This window comes from Thalia democratica, chromosome 1 (genome assembly GCF_965202585.1).
Source record: "Thalia democratica chromosome 1, ktThaDemo2.hap1.1, whole genome shotgun sequence".
Classification (NCBI taxonomy): Eukaryota; Metazoa; Chordata; class Thaliacea; order Salpida; family Salpidae; genus Thalia; species Thalia democratica.
Genome location: NC_139165.1, coordinates 2,034,630 through 2,051,258, shown reverse-complemented (window position 1 = coordinate 2,051,258; position 16,629 = coordinate 2,034,630).

The window sequence follows — 16,629 nt, the reverse complement described above, 5'->3', positions numbered from 1 at the left end:
TATTTAAACAATAAATCGAAAAATTAAAAACATGTGTTTGTAACATGTTTTTGTTATAATTCATAACTAAAACTATGTGTTAACGACTATTATTTAAAAAAAAAAAACGATAAAAGCCAACATAACAATTTACATTTTCAAATTCATTTCCGTTAGCGTGATCTTTATTTTAAACTGTTGTCATGTAAACACAAAAAACCACATGAAAGTTATCTTACCCCTCAAAAACTATCGACATCAATATATAATTTTCAATGACAAATTAAATAACGATTGCGTGTTTTTTTTACAATTAGTACGCTGTCACACCTATTCGTTACAAGTAGCTGTTGAATATTTTTCTACACTTATTCTACCTTAGAGATAACTGTTTTCGTTATGTTTATTTAAACTAAAAGACTCTGTTTTAAATTGAACATTATATACTGAAGAATTATTTATATGTGTATATACATTTATATTTATACTTTAATAAGGTTTTTTAAATCTTTACGTCTTTTTTTTTTTGACGAATTACTTTTAAAACTTAATGTGAGTAAGTATTATTAAAAAAAGATATCCATTGCTTATTTTTGATTTGAATTTTTCGAAGACTTTTTTGCAAAATAAAAGTATTTAATACGAAACCTATTGTAAAAATTCAACTTAAATTAAATTTCATCAGTACTTAACATATAATAATTTCTAAGTGAATATAAAGCTCCTAAAAACATAAAACATAATGTTTTTCTAGAGTAAACTTAAGGTAAACCTACCATGAACAATTTTGTTGAAAAAATATAAAAAAAAAACCAGTTATATGCTATTTTTAAATATTTGAATATATAACCCTCGTTTGACTTTTTTTAAATAAATGCAGTTCGTTTTGTTTTTTATATTAACACCCTAGATTTCAGTTTAGTTTACAAACTATATGCCGGTATCTATGTAGTCTTACTAGGCATTTGTGTTTTATTAAAACCAAGCGTTTAACTCGATAAAGAATTGCATTTTTTATTTTATCATTATTAAATTTGAAACGTTAAACGTTTTGATTGATTTAGTTTAATCAAAATTTTATTCCTGAAAAAATGTATATAATAGCTTTTAAACTAAACTTCAGAAACAATTTAAAGCTATGTTAATGATTATTTAATGAACATATTGCTTTTCGATTTTTTACATGGCATTAAATAATCAACTTTTCAAAAATGAATAAAACTGTAGTGTTAAAATAAGCCAGGTTTTATGAAACAATATCAATTAATTTTAAAGTTTAGGTAGTTATTTAAAATATATAACTTAATATTTTTTTAGTAAATTAGTTTTAAAAAGCTTTTTAAAATTTTTACCTAAAATATTTCTCCTTTTTTATGTTACAAAGAATGATAGGCCAACATAATAAACATTTATTGTAATTTTTTACATACTGAAGTCAAAAGAAAGTCTTTTTTAGAATTCATTTAAAAACTTTTAATGAATAAAGAGTTAGACTAAATAAGTCTAAAAGTTTTACTCTATTTACTTTAGTGGTGAACAATTATTTTAAATTATAAACTTGTTTAATCTAATACAGTGTAGATTATGAACTGGATAAACGTTTTAAAACCACGACAAACCGAAACAGTTAAAGTAGTATTTAAATGAGTCTAACCAAAAACGTGACATAAAACCAGTTTGACATAAAACGTTAGTTTTAAATTTACAAAACAAACTATTCATTGCTTAAGCTATTTTAAGGTTTAATTTGAGATAAGTAAAATTTTTACAATCACAAAAAAATATAAAACACTAAATAGACCACTTGTTTAAATTTATATAGCGGTTGAATTTTTTCAAACAATAGATATTTAATATTTAAGATTGATTGCATAAATGATTATTTGTCATTTAGTTCGATCTATCGCTGGATTTTTTTTATAAAGCTATACTTTTATGTCACATTTAGATATACGGTAGGTTACATGAACTCAAGATATTAAAGTTTTAAAAGTTTGATTATGATTTTAAAATAGAGTACGTACATACTTCTAGTATAAATATGTTTTATTTAATTCAATACTTTGAGTATTAAACTTTAATCCTTTAATATAATTTAATTATTCAAGTGTTATATTTCCTTTAAACATTATAACTATTGTTATAGTCAATTATATAAAGCTATAATTTGTTTAAACAATAGCTTATTGACCCTAAAATAAATAAGACATTAACGTTTACTAATGTTTTTTTAATAAAAATTTTTAAAGCAGAAAACGTTTTACAGAAGTACGTCCTAAATATTTAAACATAACACTAAAAAGTATTTTGATTAATGTTTATAAGTAAAAAACTTTACGTGGTTTAAATTAAAATTAAAATAGTTTTTACTTAATAAACTTTATGCTAAAAAAAGTTATTACACAGAAAAATAAAAATAAAAACACATTTTAAATGAGGTTGAACAAAATCGTGATATAAGTGTATGTAGTTTTGTGTTGACCAAAATCACATTTAGCATGAAACGTTTTTTTGAAATCTAAAATGCAAACAGTTTGTTATCACTACTCATAAGGGTGTAATCGTGTTAAGTATATCTTTATGACCACAAAATGAAGTCGGAAAATGTTTTTATAGAGTGTATTACGAGTTTTAAAATTAATATTGATGATTGAAATATCTGTATTATATTTTTTAACTTTCAATATTTTAGATACTTTCTTTTGACAGGCAATAAAATCGCATATAAAATTCACAATACAACATTTGATGAAAGCTTCTGATAAAAATTGTTAGAGTAATTGCCCTTATAAATAATATCTTTGAAAATAAAAAATAACTGTGTTACGTGAAAACATAGCACTGCAAAAATTATATTTGTGACGTCAATTTCTAAAATTTCCAAGTTAAGCTAAAAACGTTGGATTTTCAAAATTTTTTGCATGTCATAGTAAATTATAGTATTATTTTAAGCAATCGATTCCTCGAAAAATTTTTCTCTAAGTATTTTTAAAAACTGTTTTCGCACTTGAATTTGATTAGGCTTGAAAAAGAAAATTTTCATATATAAATAAAATGAAATTATTTGGTTTCCGTATCGGAAGAGCTTAATGAGAAGCAAATAGTTTTTTATAATTGAAATTTTTGTTTTTTATTTTACTGAAAACAATTTCGAACAAATTTACTGAAATCAGCAAAAAAATCTAAACTACTGTTGATTATTTTTGAATTAGAAGGTAACTAAATAAAAATGTTAATGATATGAGCTTTTTAAAAGAATTTAAAAGTTTTTTTTACGACCCTAGTTTTAATAAAAGCAGCATATCAATGTTTTAGCCGTGATAACTCTAAAATTTTACAGAGAGCTTGTTTACAGAACAATGATTTGTATAATTGAAGTTTTTTTACTTTAAAAATAAAAACCTCTTCCTTCTGAGTATTTTTTTATTTTAATTATCATATAGTTTGATAACGTAGTTGAAAATTAACTACTGATTTTTTTAGCCAAACCAAAATGCATATCATGCAATTTCTAAACTTCAAAAGAAATAAAAACTTAATGGCATGTATCAGTTCAAAAACTTTGAAAACAATAAATTACGATTTACAGAAAAATTTACCGTTATTCTAAGGAGAACAAAATAATGAAATTACTTAAAAACTTTGTAACAAACCTTTAATTATTTAATACAAAGCCACTATTAACAAAGCAATAAGAAACCAATAAACGTTTATTAGCCTGTTTATTACTTTTGATGGCTATTAACAATTTAAATGTATACTAAAAGATTAACTATAACAATTAGAATACGAGCAGCGATAAGTCCATTATACAGTTTATTGAGCAACAAAAAAAGTGCTCAAAATGTTTGGTCATAGGATCTTGTGCAGAAAAAAATTCTGTTATTTAGTCGCGCACCACTTGGATAACTTTTAATGGCTTGTCCATTATAAAACCGTTAATTTAAACTTTAGTCTTTTTTATAGTTCGAATTGAAAAATTTAAATTAAGCTGTATTGAAAAATGATAAACATCGATTAAACTGAAGCAATTACAAATTTTTAAACTTTTCAAACATGGCACTGATGATAAATTAGATAACAAATGTGTAACTAGTTTGTTAAACAGATAATAGTCTTAGTTTCAACTAGCCATTATATCGAGTCCAAGGCTTGGTTTAATTAAATAAGATGCCTACAACACTGCATAGTTACCATTATAAGCTTGTAAACTAAACTGATATCTTGAATAGTTTTCAAATTTTGTGTTTGTAAAACAAAGAAAAACAAAGTTAAATATATTTGTTTAAAAAAAAAATTACCTAAGGATTATAAACTCAAATGGTGCATTTTTATACTATAAAGTAGTCTTTATCTAAAAGTTTTCTAACAAAATTGTTAATGTAAGTTTACTTAAGGTTTAATTGAAGATAATGTTTGGATTTTTTTTAAAGGGGTTTATGTTTACTACAATTATGTCATTTGTTATATATTAAATACTGATGAATTATACTTTACAGTAAAATTTTCACAACAGTTTTCGTATTTAATACTTTTATTTTGCATAAAAGTATTTGAAAAAAAGTCTAACTAAAAATAAAATAATGGATATCTTTTTTTTCAATAATATTTACTCGATGTAAGCTTTAAAATTAAGTTTAAAAAAAACGATTATATGCGTATAGATTTTATAAACCTTTCAACTATTTGTTGAAGTATAAAAATGCATGTTTTGATACACCAATTTTTTTTTTTTGAAAATACTATTGAAGTTTTAAATAGAGTGCTTTAATCCAAACAAAATCAAAGAAAAAAGTTACCACTAAGTTAGAATAAATATAAAAAACAATACTCAACAGCTACTTTAAAATAATTTGAAATCATAACAGCAGTATGAAATGACCAACCGTTATGTGACTTGTCACGGAAAACTAATCATTGGTGTCTAAAATATAAGAGGAGAATTACTCTATGCGGTCGATAAACTTTTATGCTAGGGGAAAGATAACTATCATGTAGTCATTGGTGTTTACAGGACAACAGTTTAAATAAAAATCACGCTTAATAGAAATCAATTTAAACACTTAGAATGCTCAGTTAGCGGTTACTGTTCATTATAGATTTAATGAATAATACAAATCGTTCTCACTTGGTTTTAGATATAAAATAAAGTTACAAACACGAATTTTTAACCTTTAAAGTTACTTAGAAATTACTTGTTACATTATAGTAATTGCCTTTCTCACTTAATTAAAATAAACATTTCCTTTTTTAAAACAATTAACTTACTTAATTGATCAGTTTAAAAAAAATAAAGATATTAAACATTTCTTCCATTTTATCTATAAAAATATTTAAATTATTTTCTAGGATAATAAAGACCCTTAGTTTTTGTTGTATGAATCCCTTGTTTACTTTGTTTTTACAATAATCTAAGAAATAAGTTTAAACATGACAGATAAAACCCTTAGTGGTAGTAACATTGGCAAATTAACACATTTGCTCAAGTTGGTATACAGTTTTTTTAGAAATATAGGTGTTTTATTTATTTATTGGTTATAAACAAGCTAAATTGAATATTTAATAAATATATTTACTTACCATAAGTTTAACATAATTATTAAATATCCCAAGTTATTTATTATTAATTAGGATGTTTTCCTCTGTGTTTTAGGAATATAAATCTATGCTGATTTTTTAATGCAAAGTGTTTAAAGCTCCCCTTCAAAGAGCTTACAAGGATAGGTCTTAGAAACTTGTTGTTATTATTAGCTAGTTTAAGAACCGTTTTAAATAAAAGTTTCAACAAAAATACATTTAAACAAAGTCAAAATTATTCATTATAGTAAAAAAACATCTAAAGTGATTATATAGTTTTTCAAGAATATTTCAATTTTTTTAAACTCTCATTTCGAACGCTTATTTGATTATTTTTAAATCAGATCAAACGAGCAGATACTACAATATCACAATAATCTAACAACAATTGAGATAATAGGCTTTAAATGATTTAGCTGTGTCAATTTTTACAACTCTACCCACAAACGGTCGCATCAGTACTTAATCCCGTTTGGTTAAGATCACAAAATCGGTTTCTCGCGACTAAGCCTGCTTGATGAGTCTTAATTAGGACTAAACCGGTCGTAGGTTGTCTCGGGTGCTTTTGTTGTTGATCATGCAGTAAAGTTCATTAATTAAAAATGTTTTTAAATAAAAACAACATTATTATTTTCTAAAAATTAAGCCTCCACTAGTTAACAGACTGTATTATTTGTTTAAGAATTTTATACATGGCATTAAATAATCAAGTGATTAAAAATAAACAAAACTGTAGTGTTAAAATCAGTCAAGTATGGAACATATCAATTTATTTTAAATAGATACTTAAAAAAATTATAGAATTTAATTTTGTTTTTCAGTAAATTAGTTTTAAATTCTTTTTAAAATTTTCACCTAATACAGTTTTACTTTTTTCATTTTACAATGAACAATACGCCAACATAATACACCTTAATTTGTTTAATACTGTAGTTAAAAGAAAGTCTTTTTAGGTTTAATTTAAAAACTTTAAATAAATGAAGAATTCTACTAAATAAGTTTAACATTTTTACACTCTTTACTTTAGTGAAGATCGCATTAAAAAAAAAATCAAGGTATAAAATAGTTGCCTTTAATCTAAAACAGTGTAGACTATGATCTGGATAAACGTTCTAAAACCACGACAAACCGAAACAGTTAAAATAGTATTTAAATGAGTTTAACTGAAAACGTGACACAAAACCAGTTTGACATAAAATCTTAGTTTGATATTTACAAAACAAACTATTCGTTGCCCAAGTTATTTTGAGGCTTATTTCGAAGTAAGTAAAATTTTTACAATCACCAAAAATATAAAACACTAAATAAAACACTTGTTTAAATTTATAAAACGGTTGATTTTTTTTTAGATAATAGATATTTAATATTTAAGATTGATTGCATAAATGAGTATTTGTCAGTTTTAATTCGATCTATCGCTACGTTTTTTTATAAAGCTATACTTTAATGTTTCGTTTAGATATACGGTAGGTTACATGAACTCAAAATATTAAAGTTTTATAAGTTTGAATATAATTTTAAACTAATGTACATACTTCTAATATAAATAAGTTTTATTTAATTCAATAATTTGAGTTTTATACTTTAATCATTTAATAGAATTTAGTTATTCAAGTTTTATATTTACTTTAAACATTATAACAATTGTTATAGTTAATTATCTAAAGTTATAATTTGATTAAATAATAGCTTGTTGACCCTAAAATAAATAAGATATCAAAGTTTACAAAATTTTTAAAACAGAAACTTTTAAAGTAGAAAACTCGTTCTAGAGGTGCGTCCTAAATATTTAAATATAACACAAAAAAAATCATTGAATAATGTTTATAAATAAGAAAACTTAATGTGGTTTAAATTAAAGTGTAAATTGTTTTTACTTTATGAAACCTTAAGTTAAAACAAGTTGTTACACAGAAACTTCAAAAAAAGTAAAAATCTAAATGAAGTTAAACAAAATCATGATATAAGTGTATGTATGTAGTTTTGTGTTTATCAAAACCACACTGGCATAAGACGTTTTTTAAAAACCTAAAACGATTGAATTTTATTCTGAAACGTTTATTTTAAGTACATAGTTTGAATAAAAATTCAATGAAGCTAAGAGTTGTTAATATAATTGTCAAGAAATGGAGAAATAATAGAACTTCCAATTTTTCATTTTAGCTTTTGTATAAAATACCAAGTGGTCTAATAAAAAATTTAAAAAATATTTACGATCTTATTTAGTCGAAACTTGCAACATGCAAACAAAAAATTCAAATATTTAATTTTTTTTTTGCATGTATAAGTTAATAAAAATTAAAAACAATAAAATACAACTTAAAAAATTATTTACCAGAATTATAAGGAAAACAAAATAGACAAATTAAATGAAAAAATTTTGTCTAAGCAGCTATAAACAAAGTAATAGGAAATTAATAAAACAACTTATTAGGGAACTTATTACATATGGTTGCTATTAAAATTTTAAATCCATACTAAAAGTTTAATTATATTTATTGGCAATCAAAAATCAATATATTCATTAAATAATCATTACCATAGCTTAACATTGTTTCTGAAGTTTACTTTAAAAGCTATCATAAACATTTTATCAGGAATAAAATTTTGAATAAACTAAATCAATCAAAACGTCTAACGTTTCAAACATAATAATGATAAAATAAAAAATGCAAGTCTTTAGGGAGTTGAACGCTTGGTTTTAATAAAACACAAACGCCTAGTAATCTAAAACAGTGTAGACTATGATCTGGATAAACGTTCTAAAACCACGACAAACCGAAACAGTTAAAGTAGTATTTAAATGAGTCTAATCAAAAACGTGACATAAAACCAGTTCGGCATAAAACGTTAGTTTGAAATTTACAAAACAAACTATTCGTTGCCCAAGCTATTTTGAGGTTTAATTAGAAATAAGTAACATTTTTACAATCACAAAAAATATAAAACACTAAGTAGAACACTTGTTTTAATTTTTAAAGCGGTTGAACTTTTTTAAATAATAGATATTTAATATTTAAGATTGATTGCATAAACTAGTATTTGTCAGTTTTAACTTTTAATGCGATCTATCACTGGATTTTTGTATAAAGCTATACTTTAATGTCACATTTAGATATACGGTAGGTTACATGAACTCACAATATAAAGTTTTAGAAGTTTGGTTATGATTTTAAACTATTGTACGTTCATATTCTAATATAAATAGGTTTAATTCTATTCAATACTTTGAGTTTTAAACTTTAATCCTTTAAGATATTTTAGTTATTTAAGTTTTATATTTCCTTTAAACATTATAACTTGTTATAGTTAACTGTCTAAAGCTAAAATTTGTTTAAACAATAGCTTGTTGATCCCCCTAAATAAATAAGACATCAACGTTTACTAATGTTTTTAAATAAAAATTTTTAAAGCAGAAAACTCGTTACAGAAGTGCGTCCTAAATATTTAAACATAACAATAAAAAAATCATTGGTTAATGTTTATAAGTAAAAAACTTTACGTGGTTTAAATTAAAGTTAAAATAGTTTTTACTTAATAAACCTTAAGTTAAAAAAAGTTGTTACACAAAAACAAAAAAAAAAACCATATTTTAAATGAGATTGAACAAAATCGTGATATAATTATAGTTTTGTGTTTACCAAAACCACGTTTAGCATAAAACGTTTTTTTGAAATTTAAAATGCCAACAGTTTGTTATCACAACACGTAATCGTGTTAAGTAGACCACAAAATGACCACAAAATGAAGTCGGAAAATGTTTTTATAGAGTGTATTACGAGTTTGTAAATTAATATTGATCATAGAAATATCTGTATTATATTTTTTAACTTTCAATATTTTAGATACTTTCTTTTGACAGGCAATAAATAAGATCGCATATAAAGTTCACAATACAAAATTTGATGAAAGCTTCTGATAAGTTTTTTTAGAATAATTGCACTTACAAATAATTTCTTTGAAAATAAAAAATAACCGTGTTACGTGAAAACATCACACCGCAAAAAATATATTTGTGACGTCAAATAAAAATTTCCAAGTAAGCTAAAAACGTTTTAGTTTTAGAATTTTTTAGATATGGTTGCAAATTATAGTTTTATTAGAAGAATAGATTTCTCGACAAATTTTCACAAGTTATTTTCAAAAGTTATTTTCATACCTTAATTTGGATGGGCTTGAAATAGGTATGTTTATTTTATAAAAAGTGCATGACATTATTTTGTCTTCTGTTTCGGAAGAGCTTTATGAAAAAGCAAATAGTTTTCTACAATTAAACTAAATATTTTTTCAAACTTATTCAAATATATTAATACCTAAACTCCAAAAAATAATGACATCAAGAAAAATTTAAAGTAATGTTAAACATTTTTAAATTAGAAGAAGACTTTATAAAAAATCTAATAATATAAAATTTTTAACATAATTTGAAAAACTTTTATTTTACGACCTTAGTTTTATGAGAAGCAGCAACTTGGATGTTTTAGCCGAGAAAATTCTAAAATTTTACAGAGAGCGTGTTTTCAGAACAAAGCTTTGTATAATTTAAGTTGTAAATAAAATTATTATTACATATTTACTTTTTGACTAGTATTTTATTTTTATCATCATATTGCCTGATAATCTAGTTGAAAATTAATTGTTATCTTTTTCAGTCAAACAAATATGCATATTATGTACTTACAAAACTTCTAAAAGATATAAACTACATGTTATGTTTCAGTTCAAAACACTCGAAAACAATAAATCACGATTTACAAAAACTATTTTTAGGAGAACCAAATGATGAAAGTGGTAAAACATTTTGTGTTAAAACCTTTAAGTTTAGTATAAACCCACTACAAACAAAGTAATAGGAAACTAATAGAACAATTTATTAGCCTATTTATTACTTATGATGGCTATTAAAAATTTAAATGTATACTAAACGTTAATTATAACTTTAACTGGCAATCGAACAGCAATAAGTCCATTATATAATCGTTCACTTAAACTTTAGTTTTCTTTAGAGTTCAACCTAAAAAATAAATTAATCATGGTGTTCTGTACATGACGTTAAACTGTTCTAGTGTATGACTCGATAGCCGAAAGGTTTTTTCGTGCACCAGGTCCGTGGACCAAACTTTTTGAGCGTTTTTTGTCGTTCAATAAACAATATGCATTGGAGAAAAAAAAACACCGATTAAACTGAAACAACTGACATTTTAAAAACTTTTTAAGCATAGCAATGCTGAAAAGTTAAATTATAGATTCGTAACTAGTTTATTAGAAAGATATTAGTCTTTACTTCAACTAGCCAATTATATCTAGTTCAATATTGGTTTTATTTATTTGAAATGCTTAACTTGTTTTTATTTCACATGTTGAAATATGTGTGTTATATGTTATGTAGAATTGTATTTAACTAAATTGTTCGTGTCCGAACAACTCAAATTTAGTATTTAGATTTTCCTTTTTTAGGGAACTTATAGTTATCATATTTTTTGTATTAAGTATACTTGTTAGTTATACTAAAAAGTAAATCTTTTACAATACTTTTGTCTTTTATACTTTAAGTTTGCAAAAAAGTGTTTAAAAAATTAGTTATCAAAAACTAAACAATAATATTTTTTTTTAAATAATTTCTATTTCCAATAAATTTTACAAGTAAGTTGAGAAAAAAAGCCGATAGATTAAAGACCTTTTAACTACTTATAGAAATATAAATGCTTATAGATGAGAACATGTAGATAACTTCAGAGAATAGATTTGAAGTTTTAAGTAAAGTGCTTTAACTTAAATACACATAATGAAAAAGTTACCACTAAGTTAGAATCACTATAAAAACATATTTAACAGCTACTTTAAACGAACGGTTATGAAAGCATAATAGCTGTAAAAAATGAGCAATTGTTACGTAATTTGACACGGAACATTAAATCTTGGTGTCGATAATTTAAGAGGAGAATTACTCTATGCAGTCAATAATTTGGAGGGGGAGATAACTTTCATGTTGTTATTGGTGTTTACATGACAACAGTTTAAATAAACATCACGCTTAATGGAAATGATTTTATCTCAAAGATTGTTTTCTTCATGATCAGTTAGTGTTTTTTGTTTATTTACTTTTTTATGACCTTGAAAGGACTAATTGTTAGCATCAGTTTTTGTAATGAGAAAAATAATTATAAAAATATAAACTAAGATATAACTTTTTTTAAATATAATATATATTAAATTTTTCTTTAGTTCAATAATATTTTGAAATTATAAAACAACTTTCATAATTATTACACTTCTTGTTTTATATTATTAAAGAACTTAGACTATGAACTAATTCAAATAAACTAAATAAGAAAATTAAGTAAACTAATATTAGGTATATTACTACTTCAATTTAATCGATTAAAATATTTATTTAGTTTTTAAAGGTATTATAAATGCATAATAACTGTCTAAAAGACTAGAATTTCGTTTCAATGTTTCTTTAATATACATCAATTAACAATTATTTATCGTAACAATCAAGTATTTTGATTAAATATAAAAATACTTTTGGTATATTTTATTGACTGAGAATAACGAACTAAACTAGCTATGTCTAATTGTTTTAAATAATCTCCGTTAGTGGAGAGTACGTTTAAGCAAAACATATGTTTCAAAGTACAAAACAGGTGGCATATCATGAATTTGATAAACGTTATATTACCACGATAAACTGAAACAGTTAAAAATATATTCAAATGAACCTAACCAAAATCGTGAAAAATAATGTTAGTTTGAAATTTACAAACAAAAAACCGTGAAACTATTTTGACATAAAACTTGGGCTTGAAATGTACAAAACAAAGTATTTGGGACCTAAAAACTCTTAAGGGTTTTATACATGGTAAGTAAATCTTTTGTAATCACAAAATAATACAAAAATAAATAGAAAATTTAATTTTAAATTTTATAGCGGTTGTATAAACAAATGTTTGTCACTTTTAAGCTAGTACAATACTTAAATTTTGATTAAGCTGAATTTAAAGTCACGTTTAAGTCTAGGTTAGGTATCACGAACTCAAAATTTTTACACTTTTCTTTTTGAAAACTAATCTTTAAAATTAACATTAATTATACTTAATATTTACTGAAGCTTGTCTAATTCAATATTTTAAGCCTTAAATCTTATTTATGGTGTTTTAAATATTGCAATTTTCAATATAATTAATTATATAATGCTATAAAAAGTTTAAGCTAAATATTTTATTATTTAGGTAAAAAACTAGAATAAACATTAATAACTATCTTGTGTTGAAAAAATCTTAAAGCATACAATTAATTCTAAAGCTTAGTATTTGAGTTTATTTTTTATACTTATTAGTTTAAATTTAACACCAAATTTCTTATTTCTTTTAACAAGTAAATGTTTTTATGCTGTTTACTAAAATAAAAATTGTTTAAGACTTAAAGAAACCTCGAGTTAAAAAAAAAACAATTGTTCAACTATTTTTTAAAATAGACGTTTCACAAAAACTAACATTTAAATGAGGTTTACCAAAATCGTGATATAAGTTAATGTTGTATATACTTATCTTAACCGCATATAACATGAAGTATTTGTTTGAAGTTTAGAAATTAAATAATTTGTTGTGAAAACTGTTTCTGGGTACAATCATGTTAAGTAAAAACTTTATAACCACAAACTAAGTCAGATGTTAGTAGTATACTTTCGTATTAGTTCGTAAAAAAAATATGGCTTTAATTATTGTTTAACTTTAAACTATCAAAATACTTTTTTCTATTATAAAGTGTATATAATTGTCAGAAGGTTTTATGTACTCAAGAATTTTTTGTTTTGAATTTTGATAGTGAAAGTTTTTAAAAACTAATTGATGTTTATTAAAAGTTTATTTATTACAGTTTTTTCTAATCATTCAAAGTTAAAAGTTTTTAAACATTATATGGTATTCTAAAAACAATATCACCTGATTTATTAAGAAAAAAAAATTGAGACATAGAACTTATTTGAAACTTTTGTCATGTTGTTTTGCTATAACGAAAGTGAAATAGTAAAAGTAAAATTAAGTAAACAAATTATATTTGACTTACTTAATAGAAACTTAAAAAAAAAAAAAACTTTAATTTTAAGTATAATCTAGTTGTTTTTATTTAAAATTTTATGGTAAACAAACATTTTTAAATAAAGATACACAGATACATCACAAATAAATAAGTTTAAATACACCAAAAACATTGAATAAAAACCATATTTAGCATACAACCGTCGTTAAAAATAATTTATTTGTTGTTCAAACTTTTTAAGTGTTTAAATCTGTTAAGAAAGAAAGTTTACAATCGAAAAGTTACCAAAAAAAAAGATTTTTAATTATATTCTATTACTTTATTATCTTTAGTGAAGAGTGTATTGAAGCCAATCTTATATTTAAAAGTACAAAAATGTTGGCTTTAATCCAAATCAGTACACACCATGAACTGAATAAACGTTTTACAAACCGAAACATTTTGAGCAATATTTAAATGAGCCTAACCAAAAACGTTAAATAAAACTTCAGTTTCAAATTTATTTAACAAGTTATTTGTTGTCAAAATTGTTTCAGGGTTTTCGTCATGGTAAGTATAGTTTTTTTTATCAAAAAACGAAATAAAAATAAGTAATACAATTTTTTTTTACATTTTGATATTAGATGTTGGTTTGTTAAACCTTAAATTTTTTAAATTTAAGATCGATGATGTTTGTATAAATAGGTAATCGTCAGTTTCAAATGATTTAATATTGATTTTTTTATAAACCTCTAATATAATATCACGTTCAATATAAGTAGAATTCCATGAACTCAGGTTTTTTAAATTTCATGGTTTTTTTTCGTAAAATACAAAACGATTTTGGCAAAACACGAGTTATTTTATGTATTTTTTTATGCTAAGTTTATTGACATTTTGATAATTTAATACTTTAAGTTTTAAACGTTGTATTGTTTCTTGTTAGTTTTGTTATTGCTATTTTATTAACTGTGCAAAACTATATTTCGTTTAAACCTTATTTTTAAATTATTAAAATAAAAAAGAACAGCAACTTTTAAAAAGTTTATTTTGTTATAAAAGTTTGAGTATTTATAAAAGCACAAAGTTCATTCTAAAGGCTTATTTTAAAGTTTGAATTTTAGAATTAGAACAGAACAGTGTAAATTGTACTTTATGTTGCAATGCACATTGTACCTACAATTTTTATAAATAATAACATGACGTGGTCTACATTAAAATAGATAAAAAAAATTTAAGTTAAACTAAAAATTTTTTGCTTAAGTGAACCATAATGATGAAAAAAAAATACATGAAAATAAAGTTCTATGACAGATTTTTAACAAAAACTAGCGTTTAAATAGGTTAAAAATGTAATATAAGTATACATAGTTTTATTTTTACAAAAACTACATTTGTCTTGAAATTTAAGTTTGAAATTTATAAAGCTGACAATTTGTTGTCAAAAAACTGAAATCATGTTAGGTAACACCACAAAACGAAGTCAGAAAATTTACTTTTATAGAGTTTATTAAACTTTTGAGTTCGTAAAATTATTCTTGATGATGGTGATATCGTTTTAAAATATTTTATTTTCAATATTTAGATATTTGATGAGTAAAATTTCGAAGCAACTAGTGAAAAATTTAAACTTATATATAGTATTAATAAATATTAGTTATATTACTATTAGTTACAATTAATCTACAGAGTATTAACTAGAGTAGTAGGCCTTATGAACGCAAAATCAAAAAATTTCAAATTAAATAATGATTTTTTTTAAACAAGCAATTATCGATTATTTAACCTATATGCTTATATATATACTCTAATTATATGGAGTAAAAACAGTTTAATACATAAAATTTGAAAACAATTATATTAAAAGACCTTACTTCTTTCGAAATCAAAATATTTTAGTTTAAAATTTATTTAAAGGTACTTTAATAAAAGTATATTTTATATTTAATTAAAAAGACAAAAAACTATTTGGAATCAAAACTTGGTTGTTTTTACTTAAACTCTTATATTTAATAAACGTTTGGTACACTGAAAAATTTCAATAAAAACACTTAAAATTACCTAAAACATTACATAAAACCAGAATTGGCATAAAACTTTTTTATCAGTTGCAAAATGTACATGACTCATTTCATTAACCTAAAGTTTTAATAACAGTATAACCTTTATATATTTTGTTTTACTTAAAAAAAAATAATAATGATATTTTAGTAAACTTTAACGAGTATTTTGAAAAGTTTTTTTTTTTTTTAAGTTATTATATAAAGTAAAAATAATTTAACTAATAAAACGAAAATTATAGTTTAGTTAACATTTGACAGATAAGTTCATTGTTTTTAATTTGAATACTTAAAATTTTATAAATTATTAATAATAAAAAGAAAAGAAGCAAGTGTTCTATGTACTAATTTGAAAAAACTTGTCTAATTCGTTTCAATATCAAATTTATACAAGTGAACATATTGCAACGTAGAAACTAACTAATAAAAAAATTATTTTAGTTATTTCAAACAACCAACACGGTAACAAAAAAAAACAACAAAAATACAGCTGGTAAAGCCTCTGTAAGTACGTATCAAAATAGTTTCCGTTACAAATAATTTAATGAAAAAAAAAATTTTGTGATAAAATCAAACAGCAAGGATTAAACTTTTGTTGTAAAACAAAAATTTCCAGGTAAACGTTACAAAAAATGAAAGATTTCACATTTCAATTCAATGTTCAGTGTTGTTTTAGCCAATCGATTTCATGTTAAAATTTACTTAGACTATTTTTAAAAAGGTTTATTCACACTTGAATTTGATTAGGCTTGAAATTTTCGGAAATTTTTAACTGTGAATAATTTAAACTATAATAAAAGCGGGATTTTGTTGTGAATTTCATTGCGGAATAAATTTAATGGAAAAAAAAAACAGGTTTTATTGTTTAACTAAATATTTTTGAAAATTTAATACAAAAAAAAACTTTGAAAAAATATAACTACTGTTTATATTCTATATAAATTAAAATAAAAATACAATAAATAAAAAAGATTGAAACACGAGTAAAACA